General features: G+C 39.3%; 2 protein-coding genes across 2 annotated transcripts in view; one reads left to right on the top strand and one right to left on the bottom strand.

Moving 5' to 3' along the window:
- LOC136882444 (uncharacterized) overlaps nt 1–25,990 on the bottom strand; it is a 433,191-nt gene extending 407,201 nt beyond the window's left edge. The window contains exon 1 of the mRNA XM_067155096.2: nt 25,943–25,990. The gene's annotated coding sequence lies outside the window, so the exon portion shown is untranslated. The remainder of the gene's footprint in view (nt 1–25,942) is intronic.
- Nucleotides 25,592–26,126, top strand: part of LOC136882445 (E3 ubiquitin-protein ligase RNF185) — a 63,650-nt gene continuing 63,115 nt past the window's right edge. Inside the window, exon 1 of the mRNA XM_067155101.2 lies at nt 25,592–25,610. The gene's annotated coding sequence lies outside the window, so the exon portion shown is untranslated. The remainder of the gene's footprint in view (nt 25,611–26,126) is intronic.

Raw genomic sequence — 26,126 nt, 5'->3', positions numbered from 1 at the left:
TCTGTAGCCCTCATACAGCTTTCTTGTGTTTGTGCGACGTTCCGAAATATGACAGGGCGACAGCTTGTGAACTCGGCCCTTATGCCGCTTTTCTAATTCCAGGTCCTTGTTGATTGCGGTGTTAACTGTTGAAACAGACATTCCCAACTTACGTGCAATAGTCCTTTGGGGGGCAGGATTACCACCTGAGACAAGGTCCTTCACTTTTCTCACTACTTCTGGTGTACGGCTAGTGCCTGGTCATGGATTTGCGTCTTTTTTCTCCTCTCTGGAATTAAGCCCAGCCGGCCTTTGTCTTTTTTATTCAATACAACACTGATACCAAGAAATCACGCTTCTTGCACATTCCTAGGACTGCAGAATAGCTATATTTAGCATCGGAAAGGGCTGTTCTGTAGCCCTGCCAGTAAGGGTCAATCCGCTTCGGCAATTTTGTAGCTAATGTCACGAAACTGTACACTCACATTCTTTGTACTGAAGTGAATCATCACTCCCCGTTTCGACGTGCTCAAGTTGATAAGAGCACCGCCAGCGGCCTTCAGACTCGTCACCAGAGATACCTAACGACCTTCTGTATTTAGTGTTCATGTTCAGTGGCGTGGACGACAATAGTAGATGAATAATCTTGAGCGGAAGTTTTGAAAGTAGAAAATATCACAATATGAAGATAAAGTAGGAACTGCAAAGCACGAATTGGGGCAAATATTCATTTATAGGACGAGGAGAAAGGGATTGGAATACTTTATGAAGGAAAATGTTTGACACATTTCCAAGTTGTTTGAAAATGGTTAAGAAAAGGCTGGGTAAAGAACTGATAGGAAATCTGCCACCTGGACGACTGCCCCAAATGCAGATCGCTGATGACTGATTGATTCAAGTGCTGCACTCGGGACGTCGCAATAACCCGCAGAGAGCTTGACGTTCAGCTATCACCTCGTGTGTTAATGAGTCTGATTCGAACTTGTCCAGTAACAGGCTCGTTCTCTGATCAATCTAGTTCAGATACGATGTCTCGCTTGCTCTTCTGTGGGTGGAGTGGTAAAATACACCCACAGTATCCTCTCAATTTGGGAGCTTGTATAGGCAACCACGGTTCTCCTAGCTGGGTCTGGCAGTGCATCATCCTCAATTATGTAACATCTCGAATGCCAGAATAATGTTATGGCAAATGCTCATAGCTAGATATCCCAGGCAATTTGCCGAGCCATCTTTAGACTTACACTATCGTGTAACTTAAAAATAAAAAAAAGAACTCTATCATCCCTCATCACTGCGTTAAGTGGAACCAGCTACTCGTCCTCAAGTCATCAAAAAATCAAGAGTAACTAATGACTTTAATTCAAATCGAAATGGAAGACTTCGTTTTGTGTACAAATGCGATGTGATGAGATAATATATAGTAAAGAAAAGGTTTGTATTTTTTTCCACGTTGTCTGCTTGAGTTTTACTTTAAATTAGGTCTACATTTTAATTGTGTTCTTTACATAGGTTTGGTTATTAAATCAAAGTGACTAACATAGAATATTAGCAGTACACTTGTGGCCTCAAACTGCTCTCAAAAGAGAGGAGCCATATACTCCCCCCCCCCCTCCCGCCCTTCGTCCCCAATCAGAATGCTCAAATTACCTCCATGGTGCCTGGTGTCATTGAGCCCGTAAATTGTGCTTGCATCCTCATTTATATAAGGTGAATGTTCCCTTCATAACATGCTGAAAGCTGATAATGGTCAACTATTTAGAACTTTTAAAAAAATGGCGCCCCCCAAAACAGATCTAACTCTCTTCAAATACAGTAGAGACAATACGCGACACTCGGCGAGATATCGAGGGACAGCTATTAGAGCTCTCTCTCTAGCAGATTCACCTGAGAACTACTGATTCTGTCATAAGAACACGTGTATTTGTGTGTGATGTTTTTGGTGTTATTTATGCGTTTTCAGTGAGTTGACATAATTAAATAGTAGCGTGTGTCATTCCTTGATATCTCCTCTCAACATGAGGGGAAAGGAATGTGCTGTGTTTGCTACAGTAACTATGAAGTAGAGAAGAATGCGCGGTCTTTTTTCAGTTTCCCTCGTGACAAGAAAATGTAAGTAATATTGTGTTTGCATATATATTCTTCCAGTGACAAAGAGATTTTTATAGTACTTCATAATCTTCTGACCTGCTCGACCCATATTTTAACTGGCTTAAAATATAATACGCATATTTTATTGTATAGTGCAGCAGTTAACCTTCAATACCGATGTGGTGTTGTAGCTGTCATCTGTGGGTTTGATTTAATTCAGGAAAATACATATGCATATGAGTGTGGTTGGTTGTGTTCCAAGTTACCCCATTCGGAATGCCGTAATGCGTTCTCAAGCACAGAAGAAAATATGGGTGGTTTAAGAAATGCACATGTTTTGTTGAAACAATATGATGATGCAAATTTGCTTTACGCTAATGTAATGGCATTATGCCAAGTATTGCTTATAGGGAAAGTTTGAATGTTTTTGAGGCTAAATTTATAGATTTTCTTTCTGTTAGTAGGCTTCAAGTTAAAAGGAAAATTGTCCAGCTCTTAAATGTAAATTCATTGAATCATGTGTGTAAGAAGGAATGTGCCGATGTTTTTGTTGACAAGTGTTTTAATATGATGATACAATGCTTTTAAAAATGAGAAAAAATCTAGCCGTGAACGTTCAGGCAGGAATTCTAAAGCTAAAAAAGTAATGCATAAATGAAAGATCAAGCCATTTCACAGCAGTCCATTTCACATCTTGATTATATCTCAAATTTCAATCTTTAAATAATAACTTGTTAAATAATTCTTCATTCATTTATCCAGAATTGCTTTAGCAACTTTGAAGTTAATATCTTAGTAATACTTTCTTTCTAGACGTAATTTATTTATCCATCTCCGTATATACATTTCCATTGATACTTGAATTTAGCGCGAATTTTCAGGTCAAGCCACTAGGAGCGCCACTTGCGACTTGTCTCCCATTTTAACAAGGCTAAGTCCGGAAGTATCGCGTATTGTCTCTACTGTATTTGCTCTCATTAACATCCATAATGCCACAATATGTTTATGATCAAAACTTCTCATAGCTAGAGAAACATTCTACTTGTCAATATTTGTGGGATACAACGCTTTCCAAGTCAAATTTGAGGCTAATTTTTGTTGTTTCTTCTCGGAATGAAATAGATCTCTCAAGAGTGAAAAATCAACCTGAACAGTAGAGAGCTGGGATGTTGTCTTATCTACAGGAATGTTCAGCATGTTATCAATGACGGCGAATGTCTGTTTAAGGTCTGGTATAACAAATTTTACTAGGGCCTGTCAGTTTTAATTACTGCGTTGATGGGGATCATGTAAATACCTAGGTGTTAATATAAGGAAAGATCATCATTGGGGTAATCAGATAAAGGGGATTGTAAATATAGGATACAGATCTCTGCACATGATTATGAGGGTATTTAGGGGTTGTAGTGAGGATGTAAAGTCTCTGGGAAGACCCCACATAGAGTACGGTTCCATTGTGTGGGACCCTCACTACGTAGGATTACCTGATTCAAGAACTGAAAAAAATCCAAAGAAATGTAGCTGGATTTGTTCTGGGGGATTTCGCACAAAAGAGTAGCATTACAAAAATGTTGCAAAGTTTGGGCTGGGAAGAATTTGGAGAAAGGAGATGAGCTGCTCGATTAAGTGGTATGTTCTGAGCTGTCAGTGGAGAGATGGCGTGGAATGACATTAGTACACGAATAAGTTTGAGCGGTGTCTTTAAAACTAGGAAAGATCACAATATGAAGATAAAGTTGGAATTCAAGAGGACAAATTGGAGCAAATATTCGTTTACAGGAATGGGAGTTAGGGATTGGAATAACTCACCAAGAGAGATGTTCAATAAATATCCAATTTCTTTGCAATCATTTAAGATAGGGAATCTGCCTCCTGGGCAACTGCCCTAAATGCAGATGAGTAGTGATTGAACCAGTTAGGCCTACTGTGAAAGGCGCATCGTTAAACAGAATAAAGAGATGTTTGGAACGATCAGTTGGATTACAGACATTGAGAATTAAATATATTTGGTGATTACTTGAGAAAATGCACATTACGTAAAAATGAAGGTCATTCTATACTTTGAGGGCATGTACAGGGTGATTAATTTGAAAGTGCAGAGCGGAGTGCCGAGGATTAGGCGCGCAGGGAAGCGGAGACAGCGGGCGCAGTGCCTGCCATGACAAGCAGGCATAGTCAGCTCAAAGAAGTGGCATGATTACGCCTATAGAAGCTAAACGAAACTGAACTCACCGGCTACATAGATGCTCTGTACAAATAAGTAAAAGAATAAACAAATAAATAAATCAACTAGGAAATTAAACTGAACTCGCCAGTAATAAATATATAAACAAATAAATAAATAAATCAACTAAGAAAGTAAACTGAACTCACCAGTATTTACAGACGATGCTGAAAGTGATCTCCTTCAGCTGCAATGCAAGCTTCACATCTTGTAATAAGATTTCGAAACACACTTTGTAGTTCATGGACACCGATAGAACGCACAATGTTCCTAATTTCAGTTTTTAATTCTTCTGCAGTTCGAGGATTATTCCTGTAAACTTTTCCTTTAAGATTTCCCCATAGATAAAAATCACATGTGCTTAAATCAGGCGAACGAGGGGGCCATAAGCCTTTACTGATGATTTGATCATCATCGAACATTTCCCGCAAGCGTCGCATAGAACTATGCGCCGTATGAGCCGTTGCACTATCCTGCTGGAAATAGCCGTACCTTTTCTCTTCTTCAGTCAGTTCAGCAAAAAATGGTTCCAGAATGTTGTGAATATAACGGTCAGAAGTAATCGTGTCCTGAAAAAATATCGGACCGATAACTCGTCGGGCACTGATAGCGCACCACACACCCACTTTCACATCGTGTAGAGGTCTCGGCTGCAAAATGTGCGGGTTGCCTTTATCCCAGATTCTATTGTTCTGTGAACTGACATATCCACTCAAATGAAACCAGGCTTCGTCGCTCATAAAAAGAAAGTTCGGATCCACAATACCGTCATGGACACTATTTATTAGCCAATTGCAAAATCGTATTCTTGCATTGAAATCTGTAGGCAGTATGTTATGGACTGAATGAGTCCGATAAGATCGTAAACGTAACAATTTTGTTGCATTACATGCTGAAGAAGGTGAAATATCACTTTCCTGAGCTACTCTCCGAAGCGACTTATGTGGACTGACCTGGAGTCTTGCCTGTATATCTTCTAACCTCTCTTGTGTGAGAGCTGTTCTCTTTCGCTTCTTTTTCTTATTGCTTACGGAACCAGTACTACGCCACTTGTAAATGAGATGGTGCACGTAACGTTTTGATGGTACTGTCGCACCGGGAAATTGTCTACGGAATTTTCGAAGGCACCTTTTAACTGGTTTCTTCTTCTTGTGCAAATAATATTCGACCAAAGATATTCTTTGCTCTATAGTGTATTTAACCATCGTAATAATAACCTCACAACACAACTTAAAAGCCCAATATTTTCTAACTAACTGAGGGACAGAGTGCTAAACAGCTGCGCGCTGCAGTGAACACTTCTTATCTCGCCGTGTTGACAGAAGCCATATGGCGCTCGCTCGGGACTTCCCACGGCATGCGAGAAGAAGTCTGAACACTTAAATTATTCTCCCTGTACTATTAGCTTTAGTAATGTCTCTGTATCCATGCCTTTTACCGGGAAGAGGCGAATGACATCCCTGCATTTTCAATGTAAGGATGAAAACATGGACAGTGACTGCTTTAGACTCCCATTCATTTCGGCATAACTATAGAGTTCGCCCCGCAATGTTAGTAACACGAGGCACCACGATGTGGCGCGCGCGAAGAGACTGTCCTTAGGTTTTCACTAGTAGTAATTACAGTAGAGACAATACGCGACACTTACGGATTTAGCCTTGCTAAAATGGGAGACAATTCGGCGGTGGCGCTCCTAGTGACTTGACCTGAAAAAATCGCGCTAAATTCAAATATCAATGGAAATGTATATACGGAAATGGATAAATAAATTACGTCTGGAAAGAAAGTGTTATTGAGATATTAACTTCGAAGTTGCTAAAGCAATTCTGGATAAATGAATGAAGAATTATTTAAAAGGTTATTATTCAAAGACTGAAATTAGACATATAAACAAGATGTGAAATGGTCTGCTGTGAAATGGCTTGATCTTTCATTTATGCATTACTTTTTTAGCTTTAGCATTCCTGCCTGAACTCTTACGGTTGGATTTGTCTTTTTTCTCATTTAAAAACATTGTATTATCACATTAAGACACTTGTCAATAAAAATATCGGCACATTCCTTACACATATGATGCAATGAATTAACATTTAATAGCTGGACAGTTTTCCTCTTAACATGAAGCCTACTAACAGAAAGAAAATCTATAAAATCCCGGCTTTAATCTGAGAAGAGGGATAAAAGAAAGAAAAGTATGAAAATGTTGTCGATAGTGATGCTTTGAAGAATATTTACATACAATTAGAGTAAAAATGTAACATACCCTTGGCTGTATAGTCGAGGATTTTTAAAGTAGCTGGCCTGGAAATGATCTGAACAGATCTTATAATTCTTATATAAGCGTAACGTCCCTTCCTTCTTGTACACCTTATCCAAATCACTGCTGTGACATTTCAAAACCCATAGATCACACCTACAACAACACATCGGTATTGAAGGTTAACTGCTGCACTATACAACAAAATATACGTATTACATTTTAAGCCAGTTAAAATATGGGTCGAGCAGGTCAGAAGATTATGAAGTACTATAAAGATTTCTGTCACTGGAAGAATATACATACAAACACAATATTACTTACATTTTCTTGTCACGAGAGAACCTGAAGAACGACCGCGCATTCTCTACTTCATAGTTACTGCAGCCAAACATAACACATTTCCCCTCATGTTGAGAGGAGATATCAAGGAATGACACACGCTACTATTTAATTATGTCAACTCACTGAAAACGCATAAATAACACCAAAAACTTCACACAAAAATACACGTGCTCTTATGACAGAATCAATAGTTTTCAGGTCTACTCGCTAGAGAGAGCTCCAATAACTGTCCCTCGATATCTCGCTCAGTGTCGCGTATTGTCTCTACTGTATTTGCTAGTAGCACTGCTGCCAACTGTTGGTTGTCGGTTTGATATGGGTATATATCAGAGCCATAGTCGGCTCTTGCCGTGCGGACAGTATTGCAGCGGCGCTAGAAAACAGCCTCTCGAAGGAGATTGGCCCCGAAAAGGCCACTGTTCTCATGACTGAGATTGGCCTGGATAATAAATGACATTTCTTTTTCTTGCCGTAAACCCCGAGATTAAGGGAGGAATTGAGCTCAAGTTGGCAGGTTCGAACCCGGCTCAGTCCGGTAATATTGGAAGGTGCTCAGCGTAGTGTAAATTTACTGACGAGTAAAATAACTCCTACAGGACAAAATTCCGGCACTTTGGCGTCTCTGAAAACCGTAAATGTTCAGTAGCGCCTCGTGAGGTATTTATTTATTTATTTATTTATTTATTTATTTATTTATTTATTTATTTATTTATTTATTTATTTATTTATTTATTTATTTATTTATTTATTTATTTATTTATTTATTTATTTATTTATTTATTTATTCATTCATTCTTGTTTCGTTTGGGCCCCTTGGACCACGGGGTTCCTAACCCTGGTGAGCTTAGCCCAGTATTACTTCATCTTTACACTGTGGGTTGCTTTCCTTTCCTGAGTTCAATTCACTCCCACTCCAGGACGCAGTGTTTTAGTTGTCAGTGACTGGAGAGTGTCAGATGTTCTGATCTTAATTGAATAAAATCAATTTTTAAAAATTCTACATCTTCTCGAACCGGTTTCGTCCCTTCCCTCTAGAAAGTGTGCTGAAGATTCTCGAGGTCAGTCTCTTGCTGTCCATATACTGGGTAATTCGTGACACATCAGTTTCGACACAACCGGGTCTTCCGGAGCTTTGCACGTCACCTGCCCTGAACTGCTGCTGCCCATCTCGCAATGGTTCGGTACGGAAGGTAATTATTTCCCAAAAGCTTCCAAAAGTTCTCTTTGCCATTCTTTTGCACAGACACTCCAGTTTGATGGACGCACGGTGTTCTAGCCTCCTGCGCCAATCGCCCTGTGCGTCATACCTGCCCAACTCACTCCCATCTTGCGCTGTGTCATGTACTATATATCATGAAGCTGAGAAGTGTATGAAATTAATTCATGCATTGTCAAAATCGGTGAAAATATGTTGGTGGCTTCAACATATGGCTCTTAAGGTAATATACTGTATGAAGCAGCAATACAAGCTCTGCTGCTGTTCGGAGCACCTGTTTGGATTAGACCTATCCAAAAGAATACTAGTTAGTAGGACGTAAAACCAATAACATTTTTTTACATCGTTATGCCCTACTCAGGAGCACGGTTGAACTTACTTAGCTGATGTGTTGGCCTTCTCTTCCTCCCAAAATCTCTTCATCCTCTCGCTGAGCTTCTTCCTTCGTTCTTCTGTCCAAGTTATAGTAGCTCTGCTGTTGGGTTTGTCTTCAAAGTGGTGATTGTCGATTTTGGTTCTGAATTTACATCTGTCCTGTACAATGTTTTCTGAGATGTTGATTTCCTGGAGATCTATTTCAATTTCACGAAGCCAGCTGTTCTTGGTTTTTAATGAAAGGGCCAGGTTGAGAATGCATTTGTTAGCCTTTTAGTGTTCATTCTGATAATGTGTCCATAAAATTTCAATCGTCTTTTCCGAAAAGTGTGATAATTTTTTTCAGAATGACAGTATATCTCCTGGGATGATTTTTCTCCATATCCCATCTATACAAACTGGGCCAAAAAGATTTCGTAAAATTTTCCTTTCTTGTTTCTCAATGTCTTTGGTTAAAGATCCGCCACCAATGATTAAGGTTTCTGAGGCATATAATGCTTCAGATTTTATCACTGTATTACAGTGTCTAAGTTTTGCATTCCGGGATATTGATTTTTTATTATACCTGTTCCAAGTGATCCTGTATGCTTTCTGTAATTTCGAAACTATTATATATATATATGCGTTAGGCCCTCTAAGGAGCACGTAGAACCATTAGTTAGCATTCTTCTTCTTGTTTCTCTTATCCTCCCAAAACTTCTTCATCCTCGCACTGTGAGTCTGTCGTCTTTCTTGAGTCCATGCCTCCTGGAGTTTCAAGTTTCTTGTACATTGTCTGGCTTCAAAGCTGTGCAAGTTAATTTTTTGTCTAAATGTTGCCCGTGTAGTTGTCAGTGGGTCACCGCCGACTTCTGCGAGATCTTTTTGGGTGTCAGCAAGCCACCGTACTTCATTTTGTCGGGTTCCGCTGATAATGAGGAAGATTTTCTTGGTTAGTCGCGAGTCGTCCATTCGTGCTAGATGTCCGTAGAATTGCATACGTCTTTTCCGGGCGATTGAAGTGAATCTTTCGGTCAGCGAGTAGAGTTCTTCCGAGCTTTTTCGCATCCATATTCCATCTTGGAACTTTGGTCCAAATATTTTCCTAAGTATTTGCCGTTCCATTTTCTCGATGCCATTGATATTGATGGTCAGTGTTGATGTTTCAATCGCGTAGAGTGCTTCAGGAAGAACTACTGTATGGTAGTGACGCAGCTTGGCTTGGATGGAAAGGGATTTCTTATTGTAGATATTCCAGGTGACTGTGTAGGCTTTACGTAATTTTTCGAAACTATTTATTTATTTGCTTCGCCTTTTTCAACTAGAGGGCTGAATAATTTCTCCCAAATATTTAAATTGGTTAACTTGAACAATTTTGCCGAATTTACTTATCATAGGTTGTCCATCTAAGTATCGTGAGGCTCCTTCCATGTACTGAGTTTTCTCATACGAAATTTGAAGTTCCGTTTTGATGGCAATTTCATGTAATTCTTCAATGGAATGAATTGCTTCATGCCTATTATTGGAAAGGATTGCTATGTCATCAGCAAAGGCCAAACACTGCACGTGAATTCTGTCTTTACGTAGTCTTCCAAGGGTTATTCCTTTAGTTTCCTTTTCCCAGGTCCTGATTACTTTCTCAAGTACCAAGTTAAACAGTAACGGCGATAAACCATCTCCTTTGCGGACCCCGGTGTTAACAGGAGAAGACTAAGATATTTCGCCTAGGAATTTAACTTTTGAAGTAGTGCCAGTTAATGTTTGTTTGATTAATTCTCTTGTTCTTTTATCCACTTGAAATTCTGTTTGTCTGCTTTTGCGCATTTGGAGGATAGTTTTGAGATTAAGGATTTGTTCTGTACAAGATCTTCCTTTTCGGAAACTTGCCTGGTATTCAACAATTAGATGGTCTGTTTGTTTCTCAAGTCTAGTGAGCAGGGCTTTGGAAAATTTTTTATAAGCATTTGGTATCAAGCTAATTCCTCTATAATTATTGATGTTCGTGTTATCCCCTTTCTTGTGTAGCGGATATATTAGCGCACATTTCCAATCTTCCGGGATTTCTTCAGTGATCCAGATGTTCTCAAGAATCGAGTGGATTTTCTGGGCTACGCTGTCACCTGCTATCTTCAGCATTTCGGCTTTGTTATTTTTGAGTCCATGGATTATTGCTTTGACTTCTTCCAGTGTTGGGGGTTCTGAATCTTGATTAGATAAGGGTTTTTCAAAAGTGAGTTGTTCTTTAGGGGATTCACAGTTTAAAAGATCCTGGAAATAAATGCTAGAAGTTTGCAGTTCTGTTGATTATTCGTTTCCAATGTCCCATCTGGGCGTTTGAAGCAAAGACCAGGTGCCTGATAATTTGATAATTCTTCTCTGAAAGTTTTGTAGAAGTTTCGTGTATTGTTTTTTGTAAAATCTTGTTCGATTTCTGCCAATCTGTAGTGTTCGTATTTGCGTTTTTCGGACCTGATAATTTTTTACGTTTGTTTCTGTATTTTGGTGAATTCCTGCCAGGTTTGTTCAGTTTTATGAGAATTCCAATTCTGCCAGGCTTTAGTTCTAAATTTTATGGCCTTGTCGCAAGTTTCATTCCACCACCTATGTCTGCGTTTCCCCCTGGGCGGTGTGCCAACATTTCGAGAAGCCTTCAAAAGTATGTCTGAGTTCTAACCAGTTCGAAGGATTGTGAGTGGGAATACCTTCAAGGAAAGTACTAGTGTTCTGTTTAAGAAATTCCGGATCGACACGCAGGTTTTTTGTTATTCTGGGTTTCGACCTGTCTGGTTGAAATTTGACCTTGATTAAGGATAGATGGTGGTCAGAGTCAATGATCCCTTTTTTAACTTTAACATTTATAATTTCTTTTTGATTTTTCTTGGAAATAGCCACATGATCTAGTTAAAATTCTCCCAAATGAAAACAGGGTAACAGGCTGAAACCCCCACGGGAAAGCCAATAACATTATTAAATATGATGGTTTTTCATTCCAAAAATAATAGATTGTTATGAAAAATTTATTTATTTATTTATTTATTTATTTATTTATTTATTTATTTATTTATTTATTTATTTATTTATTTATTTATTTATTTATTTGGATTAGTCAAGAGGTTAAGAGTTTTGAAAATTTACGTACCGGTATATACAAAGTTGTACTATTACTGTAGCTACTGCTACACTTCAATCTTAGGGATGTCCCGGTTCACGAATTCTCTGAGATAAACGACATTTTATTTATTTTACCCAACTCTATAAAGTTTACAGAGGCTACCTGGCCGAGGCGGTAAAGGCGTGCTCGGTTCGCCCGGAAGGAAGTCGTAAAATTTAAGAAACGTGATTTCCACTTCCGGAGGAGCATATGGCCCTGAGGTTCACTCAGCCTACACCAAAAATGAGTACCAGGTTAATTCCTGGACGCAAAGGCGGCCGGGCGTAGAGCTAACCACTCTACCCCATCACGTGCCGAGGTTAACAATGGTGGAAGCCTTTACCTTCCACTCCTCCAAGGGCCTTCATGGCCTGTACGGAGGTGACTTTGCTTTGCTATAAAGTTTACACCACTGCAGCTGATTAGCAAGAAAAGTCTTAAAATAAAAGATTGTTCATACTCTAGCGACCTCTAACCTCTAAAGGAGATATAACAAGCAAGTACTGTATATTCTCCTTTCCACATATGCAATGCTGTGCATTTAAGGGTTAAATTGTTGGATTTATAAATATTGCACACCGCACACGCACACTTGCTTTCGCAATTATTAACGCATTGACTACAACAGCAAGTTTGCAGCCTTCGAACAGCACTTCAGGGTGAAAGAAACCCCCAGTCAACCGTAAGCTCCGGACACATCGAGCTGTAATGTTTGCACACATGTCCAGCGGAGAGGTTTCCTGCAGTCACAGAGGAGTTCTGAATCAGAACTTCTGATCGGCTGCTGGGACTAGCACTAGCACACACGCAATTGGTCGTGTTTATGCCACGATGATGTAAGTGCCTCAATTTCGACTATTTCCTCATTTTAATTTCTACCTGCAAAGCAAGGAGGCTCATATCTTATCCTCCACTGAGGTATGCCATATCCTCTGACCATTTGGTATGCTACCGGCAGGAGGCGAGTAAATACTGAAGAGAAGAGTGGCCGTGGATTAGGTCGTATGAACCAAGAAACATGACCCTCGGACTGCACACTGGGGTCCCACAGACCCAGCGAAAATTTTAATTGCATAAGGTGTTTTTATTTGTGACTGAATGATTTTCTTTCCCACTTCTAAACTCAGTTGGCATCCCTGCGCCACCCTTACCAAGGTATGTCAAGGTCACTGAACATTAGCGAGGGTGTGAAAGCAGTTAGAAGTTGAGTTCGGGTGAGCTAGACCCCAGTGTGCAGTCCGTGTTACGAACTTGTACATCTTGTGATCCGTGTTTCTTTAGTTATACTCAACAGACTTATTACTGTGTTCTAATGTTTTCATCTGGTGCTGAGGACATTATATGCTAAGTAGTGGTAACCTAGTATTGCTTCAACATCTAAACTTCTAACGACAGAAGAGGAAATATGCGATGCTCTAAACAGTGTGTTATTAGATGAAAATTCAGACAGAGTGTACTTTGATGAAGATGTAGGAGAGGAGGAAGAAGAGGACAATGTAGAGACTCATGAACAAAGTGCAGAGGAGGAGGAGGCGGGGGAAGAAGACGATAATCACGAAGCTGTAAGACGGAACATTCAAACTCTAAAAGGGAAGAATGGATACGTTTGGAGCACCGTCCCTCGAAAACGAACTGGGAGAACCTCTGCTCGAGACTTAGTCAAACGCTTCCCTGGACCGATAGGACCAGCGAAAACAGCTAAGACTCCGTTAAAATCTTGGTCTCTTCTTATAAATGCCCAGATTATTGTCACTATTGTTCAACATACTAATGAGATTGAGCAAAGGCGCTCTGAATGTCGACAGCCACTCAGCTACCACACGAATACCAGTTCTAATGAAATAAAGGCCTGCATTGGACTACTATATTTTGGCGGTGTTCAGAAGTCAGCCCACTTATGTCCAGAAGAGTTATGGTCTGACAAATTCGGACACTCTCTGTTTAGAGCTACTATGCCCATGCGGCGCTTTCAGTTTTTGCTATCGTGCCTTCGGTTCGATGATAGGACAACTCGCAACGAAAGACGAGAATCTGATAAGTTTGCACCCATCAGAGATATCTGGGAGATTTTTATTAGTAATTGTAAGGCATTTTATACTCCCTTTGAATACTGTACGATAGATGAACAGCTGCTAAACTTCAGAGGAAACTGCCCATTTCGTGTTTATATTGCATCAAAACCAGGGAAATACGGAATAAAAATAGTCATGATGAATGACTCAAAAACATTTTATATGCTCAATGCAATTCCGTATGTAGGGAAGGTACCAATGGAAAGAAAAGAGAGTGTTCCTTCTTACTATGTGAGGAAACTCTCCGAACCAATACACAGCACGGGAAGAAATATCACAGTGGATAATTGGTTTTCATCCATACCGTTGTTTGACACAATGGCCCGGGACTTCAACTTGACGATGCTGGGTACCTTAAGAAAAAACAAACCTGAGATACCACCTAATTTCCTGCAAGGGAAAACTGTAGGAGAATCCCTGTTTGCATTAGACAACAACAAAACTCTAGTGTCCTTTACACCAAAAAAGAAGAAAGTAGTTCTCATCTTGTCAACCATGCATGATTCAGGCACCCTTGACAACACAACGGGAAAACCCGAAATGGTAATGGACTACAATAATACAAAAGGAGGTACGGATACATTTGATCAGCTATGTGGAAATTACAGTACAGCCTGAGCGACAAGAAGATGGACTCTGAGAGTACTATTTGGGATGCTTGATCAGGCAAGTGTAAATGGTATGGTACTCTTTTTCCTTGCAAACCCACAGCTGAAAACACCTCGGCGGAACTTCATCCATGAACTAGCATGGGGTCTCATTGAGCCCTACCTCCAAACCAGAGTGGAAATTCCAACACTGAGAAGACCTTTGAGAGTCGCGCTTCAAGAATTACTGGGAATCGAACCGAGACCACAAACCACAGGAAAGACTTTTGAGGAAACAGAGATGTTCATTGTGCCCAAGAAGTAAGGACAGGAAAACTAAATTGACCTGCCGTTCCTGCAAGAGGCCAATGTGTGATGAACACCGTGCACAGATCTGCGAGGTGTGTGTGTGAAAAAGTGACAAGTTCAAAGTGCTGTGTAAGATGAAGTACTGTGATTTTCATGTCCATATTTGCTCTTGATTTTCATCAAAGTCTATTATACACTATTTTATATCTTATCAATTACAGAACTTATTACTTGTTTCTAACAAAAATCATAACTTTTCCTGTGTGTTTTCAATCAGAAAATTTATACTATGTTAGTTTTTGAGTGTTAATAAATCTGTATTTAATTCAAACTCTTCTTTTCGATATCATTCCTAAAGGAGAATCTTTAAAAAGATAACTAGTGAGTAAAGGAATATTACAAAATTAAATATACATGCATATTTTAATATTTTAATAATTGGGTCCAGCAGACCCCAGTGTGCAGTCCGCGTCACATTAAAATCAGTGTGCACTGGGAGGGATGATATTGAAAAATTCACACATCGTGACGTGACTGCTATTTGACGTTAGGAAGGTATTCTGGACTATCTAGGAGACTGCTGAGAAAAGCACAAGGATATCATAGCTACTTGCCATTCTTCACACATTCCACAGAATCTTACGTTCCCTATTCCCATCTATACACATTGTCTGTACATTGCTCAGAATTTAAAAAGGATGGTATTTCTGTATCAGTCGTGTCCACAGTAACAAGAAAATGCACTTTTTAATTTTCCGTAATTTCTGTCTGTCTGTCCGTACACACATCACGAGAAAACGGCTGAAGGGAATATAATGAAAATCGGTATGTAAAGTCGGTGAATAAGTCACTAAAATCCATACTATAAATAATTGCATTCAGGCTGAGGAAAATGGTAGTTTAGGGTAAGGCCTAAAATTTAATTCTCAAGCATTCATGTTTTTAGCGGTCGTATCGATATAAATACTACATAACTAAAGTTATATAGTATTGACTTTCCAATCATTTATATCCTATAGATTGCTACCGTACCGGCTATTATTACAGAGATATTCATGAATTGGATTTTTCTTACCAAGATCATATCAGCGCCGCGCCACAAGAAAATGGGTAAACAGAGTTGAATGAAAATCGGTATGTAAAGTCGGAGAAGGGAACTACAGTCTACGCTATAAACAATTTTATAAGACGCCCGAATATAACAAAGTCGAAAGAAAACTAAATATAAAGGCCTACAATATAGAAAGCTCATAAAATTGATCAACAATAACATTACATTGACCATTGTTTGTTGTGATGTGCTTTGTGTCTTCTGTTGCCACTCATCTCCGATAGATAGTATTACTGTTGCGTATCGAGTGTTTTTTTTTAATTTACCTTACGTCGCACCGACAGAGTTACGTCTTATGGCAACGATGGGATAGGAAAGGGCTAGGAGTGTGAAGGAAGCGGCCTTGGCCTTAATTAAGGTACAGCCAAAGCATTTGCCTGGTGTGAAAATGGGAAAGCACGGAATACAATCTTCAGGACTGCCGACAGTGGAGATTGAATCCACTATTTCCTGGATGCAGGCTCTCAGCTGCGCGCCCCTAACCACACGGCCAACTCGCCCAGTCGTACCGTGTGTAACAGCCTATCTGAATATTGCTGGGAAGTAGCTGGGGAGTTAGATAATTTCTTCTTTAGCATGCCATTCCTCTGGTTCATACATTTTCTGATACTACTGGTACGTAACACACGGGTTCATCAAAGCATTCAAACTATTCAGTCCCCACTCTGAGGCACTGATTGGAATGAGCAGTGTGCATATTTAACGGAATAAAGGCAGGGGAGCGGTCACGGCTCTCTGCGGCCTGGTCATTCCAGCTCTGGAACTTTGGACTGTTAGATCGGCACCGTAGTACTGTTCGTTAAAAGTGAGAAAATGTGCGGTTTTTTATTTGATCGAGTATTTTATATGATTGCTTTTAATCGCCACTTTCCTACTGACGTTTTTGTAATGGCCTATGTTGACTTCAGTTAGGAAAACCACAAAGTCAGTCTTTCTGAAAATCCCGTAGCGAAGCACGGGTACATCAGCTAGTCTGGTAGATCCATTATTCGTGCGAAAACAAGAGCCATCTCCATTCAGAAGGTCGGCTTCTTGCTTTAGTTGACGCAGCGCCAAACAGCTCAATAGTGGAACTGTTGTACCAAGTTTTCAGATTATTAATCCAAGAGATGCGTCTCCTTCCTGGACTTCTTTTGCATTGTATCTTCCAGCTGCAGTAGATGATATCTCTCTCCTCGCATCATATTGCCGAGATACTGGAGCTTTCTGATGTTGGCAGTATTTAATATTTCCTTTCTCTTTACCATTCCCCTCATTACCTTATCATCTGTCCAACTCAACCGCGGTATCCTTCTATAAGTCCATAGCTCAAATGCCTCTAACCTCTTCATTTCTCTTTTCCTTATGGTCCAGGTCTCAACTCCATAGAACAAGGTGGAGAAGACATAATATCTCAGAAGTCTAATTTTAGATGTAAACTGAGGTCTCTGCTACACAACACTCTCCTCATTTTATTGAATACATTTCTGTCTTGATCCCTCCTGGACGTTATTACCTCAGTACAGTCAGTGTTGTAGTTTACATCTGTTCCTAAATACTTGTACTTTGTCACTTGCTGTACTGCCTCTCCATTGAAGATCAAGCTATCTTTGTGTTGTATTCGGGATACTACCATAAAACGTGTCTTCCTATGTATGCAGGTCAGGGAGCACAATAATGAACCACACCAGTAAAACAAATGTGAAGGGGATATTTCTTCTAGCGATGTGATGAATCAAATACTTCGTCGGAAAATCTACGAACTCGAGCTGACCATAGGAGAGGCACCGTGTTGCCCCCCCCCCCCCCCCCCCGCAGCTGACACATTTGCCTGGTGCGTCCACATTAAGAGAGAAGGCAGCATTCGAATGGTTCTCTCCCCACTTAATACACCTTAACCAAATACACTCAAATACAGCAGAGACAATACGCGACACTTCCAGATTTAGCCTTGTTAAAATAGGAGACAACCGCAAGTGGCGTGCCGAGTGGCATGACCTGGAAATTCGCGCTAAATTCAAATATACATGGAAATGCATATACGGAAATGCATAAATAAATTACGTCTAGAAATAAAGTGTTATTAAGATACTAACTTCAAAGTTGCTAAAGCAATTCTGGATAATTGAATGAAGAGTTATCTAACAGGTTATTATTTAAAGACAAGTTAGACAAATAATAAAGATGTGAAATGGACTGCTGTGAAAGGGCTTGATATTTCATTTATGCATTACGTTTTAGTATTCCTGCCTGAACATTCACGGCTAGATTTTTCTTTTTTCTCATTAAAAAAACATTGTATCATCACATTAAAACACTTGTCAATAAATATATCGGTACATTCATTACACATACGATTCAATGAATTAACATTTAAGAGCTGGCCAATTTACCTCGTAACTTGAACAGAAACTCGTAACAGAAAGAAAATCTATACATTTAGCCTCAAAAACATTAAAAAATTCCCTATAAGCAATACGTGCCATTACATTAAGGTAAAGCGAGTTTGCATCATCATAGTGTTTCAACAAAATATGTACATTTCTTAAATCACCCATATTTACTTCAGTGCTTGATAACGCATTACGGCAGGGTCAGCCAACTGGCTGGCGTGTGGTGTAAAAGAGCCCGTGTGACGTCGGAGAGCCCATGTGACGTATGAGCGCAGAAGGTGGGGAGACGTTGTCATAGAGTGAGACGAAGAGACAGCCTCGCTTTGTAGTAAACACGTGCAGTGTCATACGTAGTGGTGGTAGTGGTACAGTACAGTACATAAGTATGGATGAACCGGACACATCACGGTGCGACAAGCTACCTACACCTCCGATCTTTCTATCTTTATGGGAAGATCTATATTTATTTGTTGAAAATGATAGAAATGCTACAGCTATATGTTTAGTTTGTAGAAAGGAGCTACAGTATGTAAAAAAATACAATTTATAACGCCACTACAGTTTGTGTCACGCTGCAGAATATGATCGGTATCAAGGCGAGGAAAGGGTACGTGTAATTACTGAACTAAAAGGTAAATGAAATAACCCTGCAGGGCATTCCATCAGTGAGTCAGCAGCTCGACTGAGTTATAAAATTTCATATTTAACTGCAAAGAAACTTAAACCGTTCAGTGATGGTGGATTCGTAAAGAAATATTTAATTCTAGCAGGTGAGGAGTTTTGTCCAAATATCATTGAAATGTTCGAAGCTACCAGCTTGTCCGCGCACACAGTGTCGGGAAGAATTCAAGACATATCTGATGATGTCCACCTACAATTATTAGAACTGACAAAACGCTTCCGGGCATACTCCTTAGCAATTGACGAGAGCACAGATATTTCTGACACGGCCCAACTAACCGTTTTCATACGAGGGATTGACGAAAATCTTACAATTTGGGAGGAACTACTGGATTTAGTGCCTATGAAGAATACTACGAAAGGCATCGGCATTTTCAACTGCATTGTTAGTGTTGTTGAAAATGCTTCCTTGCAATAGAACAAACTATAATCAATAGCAATGGACCTTCTATGGTAGGACGCAATTCTGGAGTAGTTGTGCTCATAATACAAAAAATGAAGACTCTCAATATAGCTCACACACTTGTTCCAATTCACTGTATCATACATTTAGAAAAGCATTGAACTGAACAATGTAATGTCCGCAGTAGTTAGAATTACTAACCTCATAAGATCAAGGGCCTTACGTCATCGGCAATTCAAGGAATTCCTAGCAGAAAGTGACAGTGAACTTGGTGATTTGCCTTATCATTGTGCTGTTCGCTGGCTTAGTCGAGGCAAAGTACTCGATGCGTTTTTCCAACTACGACAAGATATAGTTACATTTATGGAGCAACAACATGTGCCAGTCCCCGAACTACAAGATCGCAGGTGGATTTGTGACATCGCATTTCTTGCAGATTTAACAGGTCATTTGAACATTCTCTCCGGCGGCAGGTACGTTGATCCAGACCTACAATTAGAGTTAATAGATTTGCAGTGTGATAGAGAACTAAGAGATAAATTTGTAAATAAGAAGGATTTGTGTGACTTTTATAGACATTTTTCACAAAAAAGTTTTCCCCGATTGCATAGGTTTGCAGCTAGAATGTTGAGTATTTTCGGTTTTACGTATACCTGTGAACGACTATTTTCTATTTTAAAAACAACCAAACCAAAACAGAAAAGCCAGTTGTCAGATCACAATTTCAAGTGTGCTCTTAAACTTAGTGTTTTTCAAACATTAACTTCAAATATTGAAAAACTAGTCAACGAAAAAAAGACTACAAAAATCAAGGAAACCCACGAGTGGCAACTGAGTATCGATATCATGAGGTAAAACGTATGTTTTGAATTTACAGATTACTCTTTGTACTATTTTTGTTGTAAAACTGTACTGTTTGTTACTATTAGCACTCTTTTTACAGTGCATGATATTGTAAAACACAGCAATTTTTTGTTCAATATCGGTTCCGAAGATGCACCGAAAGAAAACTAGTTTAGTTTGTATATGTAGAAATAAAGTTGCTTTATAACTCTTATGCTACTTCATAACAAAGTTACGTTACAGTAAAATATGTAGAGAGAAATGTGTACTAACACATACCGCATTCTACCTGCAGCCTTTGGGCCTCTCCCTACGGATGACGTTGTGTTTCCCCTCGCCCCTCTAGCCTTCACTTCTCAGTTACCGTACTAAATACTTCGTTTCGCTGCCCAAGCAGAGTGTGTGACGTGTTACCTGATATCACACGTACACGCAGTTGGCTGACCCTGCATTACGGCATTCCAAATGGGGTAACTTGGAACACAACCAACCACACACATATGCATATGCATTTTCCTGAATGAAATCAAAACACACAGATGGCACCTACAACAACACTGAAGGTTCTTCTTCTTCTTCCTGAGGGATGTGGTTGGAAGTATTGAAGGTTAACTGCTGCAGTATACAATAAAATAAGTTTATTATATTTTAAGACAGTTAAAATATGGGTCGCGCCGGTCAGAAGTTTAGGACGTACTATAAAAATCTCTTTGTAACTGGAAGAATATATATGCAAACACAATATTTACTTACAATTTCTTGTCACGACGGAAACGGAAGAAAGATCACGAATCCTTCTGCACTTCATAGTTATTGCAGCCAAACACAGCACATAATCTTTCCACTCATGTTGAGATAAGATATAAAGGAATGACACACCTACTATTTACTTATGTCAACTTAATGCAAACGCATAAATAACGCCAAAAACTTCACAAATAAATACACGTGCTCTTGGGAATCAACCTATATGAGCTGTAGGGTTTATTTGAGTGTAATAAGAGTTGATTTTGGACATTTTCAAACGTCAAGAAAACATATTCGACGAAAGGTCATATTTCTGTTTAACTTTACATGCATTAAAGAGTTCTGGAATTTAATTGTAAATTGAACATGTCAATGGAAGAATATATTTTCAAGACAGTCTCTAGTGTTTAAATGCGAGATAGAAGCAGGGTAATTTTCATTCAGAGCTTGAATAAATTCATCAGAAAAAATTGTACCATCTATTATTCGCCCTGCGAAATCCTTCTCTGTACTGGCTCCTAAGTAACGCACACTACCTGAGATCTTTCCCGTGTTCAAGAACCCATCAACTTTTTCTGGTACAATATCTGGTGATAATGAGTATCTAGGAGTTGGCAACCCTGCTTGAATATAACACTACACAAGTAGCTACATTACTGAGGATTTGTTACTCACCAGCCAATGGTGTTGTTGATCAAGCATGCAGACTCTTCAGTATAACGTATTAACAGATGGTGTATGATGTCCACAGCATTTGAAGGAACAAATGTTATATTAGAAAAAACAAATTTATTCAACACGCGTCCACACTCTTTTGGTGAAGAACTCACAGAAACAAAAACACTACACACATATCACTTTTAGTCAATCACTCATTGTTAACGGATCAGGTAATGTTGTGTTCTGTTCTGTTAGGCCTTATAAAATTTTAAAGCGAACTAAGCGACACTGAGCTAAAATTGTTGTTATTTATATTCCGTACATAAGCACTTTTTATCGACAACTTGAAGGATCGTTTAATCCAATATTGCTAAACATGCAACATACGAATTGTTCATGGCGGTAGCTAACTCGTACAATAATGTCTTTCACTTACTTGGATTCAAAGAAAACTTTTGAATAAAAGTTTGGTTTCGAGCACTTTCTCAATGTATCTTGAATGAGCATGCAGACATTTTCAACATAAATTACGAGACTGGCATACTGTATTTCGATCTTATTCCACTTAAAATGACAATTTATTATTTTACCATATTTAGTGAGTCCATCTCAAAGAATACTCCACTATTGCATTCACATCACGAAAGTACCGGTAGCTACAACAATGTTTGTTGAGTCAGTTAAATAATAAATACTATATCAGTTAAAAAGCCAACCTTCTTATATAAAGTCATAAATATTTCGTTGTAAAAGTTTGCAGACTGAGGAAATTCATAGCCCTTTTACTCACCCTCAGGAAATAAACCTTCAATATCTCTCAGCGCTTTAATTTTATCAGGATGTTTACCAACAGCCTTTTTAAGCCCTTGGCCAAGAGCAGCAATTTGAGAGTAGGGAGCATACGGCATATCTTTTAGTGAAAATACGTTGACATTCCCTTTTCTATCACCGACGATCAAATTGCGTCCACATCTAGAAAACTGAATTGTGCTGTTAGGAGTTTCAGTTGGAGACAATAAGGAGAAAACAGGAGAATGAATTTGGCGGCGAATATCCCAGATGTTAATTTCTTGGTCGCAGACGCTGGCAATTATGGTAGCATTTTCCGGACACCATAATGCTCCCAAAACTGGCCTTCGTTTCGTCTTTAAAGCTACCAGGGGCTCATTGATTCCTTCAGCCCATATTCTAATCGTCCAGTCACCACCACAGGTGAGAAATATCTTGTTGCAGAAAGGTGAGAACTGAATTCCATACACTGGGCCAGCATGTGCTAAAAATACATCCAAATGTTGTTTGAGGTGGACTTGGGAACATTTGTGAATCCCTCCCTCATTTGTTCCCACATAGTAGATTTTGGATTCAAGTATTGGCCTTGCAAAAACCAAAGCTCCGGGAGAATGAGTTGACGGTGTACTTCGGCTAACCCATTTTTGAGGCAGAGGAATTCCACTGATATTACCTTCCACATTTGAAAGTTTCATCAGAAGCGAGCCGAGTAATTTTCTATCCCTTTGATATCTATGTATATTACCTCCCTGAGTACAAGTCATCAAACATTCTTCTCCAAAATCATCTTTATACCAACTTACTTGCCAAATAGAGTCCTCTAAAGTTGAATCTTCTTCATAATTCTGCGCAACAATTCGCTTTGTTTTACAGGACACATCTACAATAAGTAAGCAACCGTTATATAAACCAACAGCGAGGAAATTGGGATGCTCCTTGGAAAATTCTAAGGAGGTTACTGGTGCATAAAAATCGTACATTCTCTCTGGATACACAGGGTTTTTGATAGTCCAACAGCAAACCTTTCCTCTTGATTCTTCTTCGTAAAAGTACTTTCCATATCCTATGGCTAATATGTTATCATTTTTAAAATTCCAACACATACTCGTAACGCACTTTCCTTTCACAGAATTGGTAACGAAAGTCCACAATAATTCAAGAGTGTACGAAATTTTTCCTGTGTAGTGACTTTCTGAAATTAATCCTCTGAATTTCTTTTGTTGTTTGCCGTACCCATTGCTTGCTAGTACTCTTTCCATTAACGTAACTGCATTTTGAAAAGCATCAGTCTTCTCTAACGCTCGAAATCTTTCTTCATTGGAGGCAGGAGGATGAAGAAAGGATAGAATGTCTTGAAATTTTTCGAAACCTTTAGTATCAGAGGGTATTTTAGGCGGAGTTCTTAGAACTGCAATCTCCTCTCTGGCCCTAGACATTTTTATCTCATAAGTAACCAATCTCTTGAATGTTATATAAAGGTCATAGACATCGACAAACGTAGAATTATCTCTTTTCTCGGCAGTAGTTATGTAAGTACTAATAGATTTACATCGTTTCAAAAATTCATCATTATATACTTGCGTTCCTACACATGTCGGACGCCCAACAAAATCAAAACAAGGTTGCCAGAACTGCTCTTCCCATTCTTCAGAATCTACGATACCAACCGGTTTTACAGTTGAAGTTGAGTGAACCGATTCAGCAACTGACTCTTCAGAAATAGTGCTTGATGCTTCTGAACTTGTGCTCGATTCTTCGGGAGCACGACGAAGGTTGATACCCAGATTAATCTCTACTGCTCGACGTATTTTTCGCCAGTTTTCTCTTATTTCTTCTTGTTCGGATTTGTCAAGCTCTCTTTGTACCTCATCTATCTTCTTTTCAGCTAATCTTAGCTCCCTTTCGTCTTCAAATTCATTCTCGCTCTTTATTTCTTCTTCTGTTACTTCCACTTCTTTTCCTATTTCTTCTTCCTCTACGTCTTCTTCTTCTTCTTCTGACCCACGCCCTTCTTCTTCTACTTTCCCTTTCACCTCTATTTCTAATAATTTTCCGTGAAAACGTTTCCTTATGGGATGGTATTTGCGTCTCCAAAGGGGACCTAGCTTGAGTTCTGAGTCTGTCAACAATCTCGGTAGTTCAATTGTACTTTCCGAAGTACCTATGTATCTTCCACCTAAAATGGTTCGTTCCAGCGCTATAAGGCCTGCATCTTCAATGTCGTTCTCCGTATCATCTTCATCTCTTTCTTCTCTTCCTATTTCTTCTTCCCGTTGTTCTTCTTCTTCTTCTCCCGTTTCTTTGGTTGTTTTATCTTTGTCTTCTTCTTGTGTTCCTTTCTCTTTTGCCGGCGCCTCTGCCTTTTCAGGTTCTTCTACATGTTTTGGTCCCCATACAATAGGAAGAACCAAACCTGCATACCTTTGAACGAATTCATCCTCTGGTAGGTCTACCGGTATTTCTTCAGTTTCTTGTTCAATTGTTTCTTCTGGTTCGTCTAATTTTTCATCGAGTTGTGCTATATATTCATATTTGTAAATATATTTAGGTAGAATAAAATGTTTACTTTTTTCGGCTTCGTCTTCAGGTTTATCTTCTTTGAGCCCTTCAACTTGCTTTTTAGATTTACTTTCTTCACTTTCTTCTTCTAGTTTATGCTCCTCAATTTCTTCTCGTTTCTCAGTTTCTCGGTCTTCATATTGGCTTTCGGACTTTCCTTCTTCAAGCTTTTCTTCTGCGTCGTCTTCTTCTAATCCACGGCTATCCTTCAAAGATTCCCGTACCTTATCTGTATCTTGGCCGAATTGAGTTGAAGTTTCTTCCTCTGCCTTATCTTCTGTAGACTGGTCTACAATCGCTGAGGTACTGTCAACAGTATCGATCTCCTCACCATCTAATCCTGTCGGGAGATGATCTGCATCATCTGTTGTGGAAACCTGTTCAACAATTGTTTCTGGTTCTGGTTTTCTTTTACTTACAGGTCTGCTTCCTTTGTGTTGTTCGTCAAGTTCTCCTTCATGCACATCATCTGGATCTTCAGATGAATAATTGCCACTTTGAAAGGCCACTAAATTAACACTTTTCCAAAGTAAGTAGCGTTTATTTGACACCCAAACTCGTATTCCTTCTTTAGTTCTTCTCTCCGCACTGCGACTGGGTTGATCCAGCAGAAAAAATGTTGGTGTTTCACGGAGCATGACAACAAATGAATACGGACGGGGTGGGGGTGGGCGGAGCTCGGCGAAGGGCTCCGGCTGAACGTAGACACGACGCGTCCTAACAGCCTTCTCCGTCTCCTGCTTTCTGTCTTCTTTCTCGCCCTTGTAGTGAGTAGCAAGAACATCAGATAACCTCTTAATTCCTTGTGTGATGACTCGAGCAAGCGTAACTGGATGTTCATCGGGGATGGGAAGAGGTTCAGGGTAATATTCCTCACTTAAAAGTGCAGGCGTGTTTTTATCAGTTTGATCTGGATATTTTACTGTAGCTATGGATGAATTACCACGAAAGTTAACGCTATTTTGTTCAGTTTGTAAATCAGAAGCTTTACTTTTGCGAGTTGTAGGTCGCTGTATTTTAGGAGAAGGTTGTGATGTTGAATCCGTACTTAATGTCACAGATTTTTGAGCCATGCTAAAATCCTTTCGTGGTATTTTCGCTCTTCTTTTTATTTTACCACGACTCGTGCGTTTTAAGAAAGAGAAATTTACTGTCTATGACTTGAAGAATTGATCTTAATTATTTTAGTACTTACGTAATGAAAAGTCACCAGCCAGACATAAACAAATCCTATGAACCAAACTTACAGAACCGAGTCCGTAATGATGCAACCAACATTATTTTTGGTAAGCTAGTTTGCAAATCGGTAAATATAAAATGTCATTTTGAAAGTAGATATTATTTAAATGAACTTACGATGAGTTATTCTTATGAAACAT

The sequence above is a fragment of the Anabrus simplex genome, chromosome 10 (genome assembly GCF_040414725.1).
Source record: "Anabrus simplex isolate iqAnaSimp1 chromosome 10, ASM4041472v1, whole genome shotgun sequence".
In the NCBI taxonomy this organism is placed as follows: Eukaryota; Metazoa; Arthropoda; class Insecta; order Orthoptera; family Tettigoniidae; genus Anabrus; species Anabrus simplex.
The sequence above is the reverse complement of the archived record's forward strand: the minus strand, read 5'-3'. Positions and strand labels throughout refer to the sequence as shown.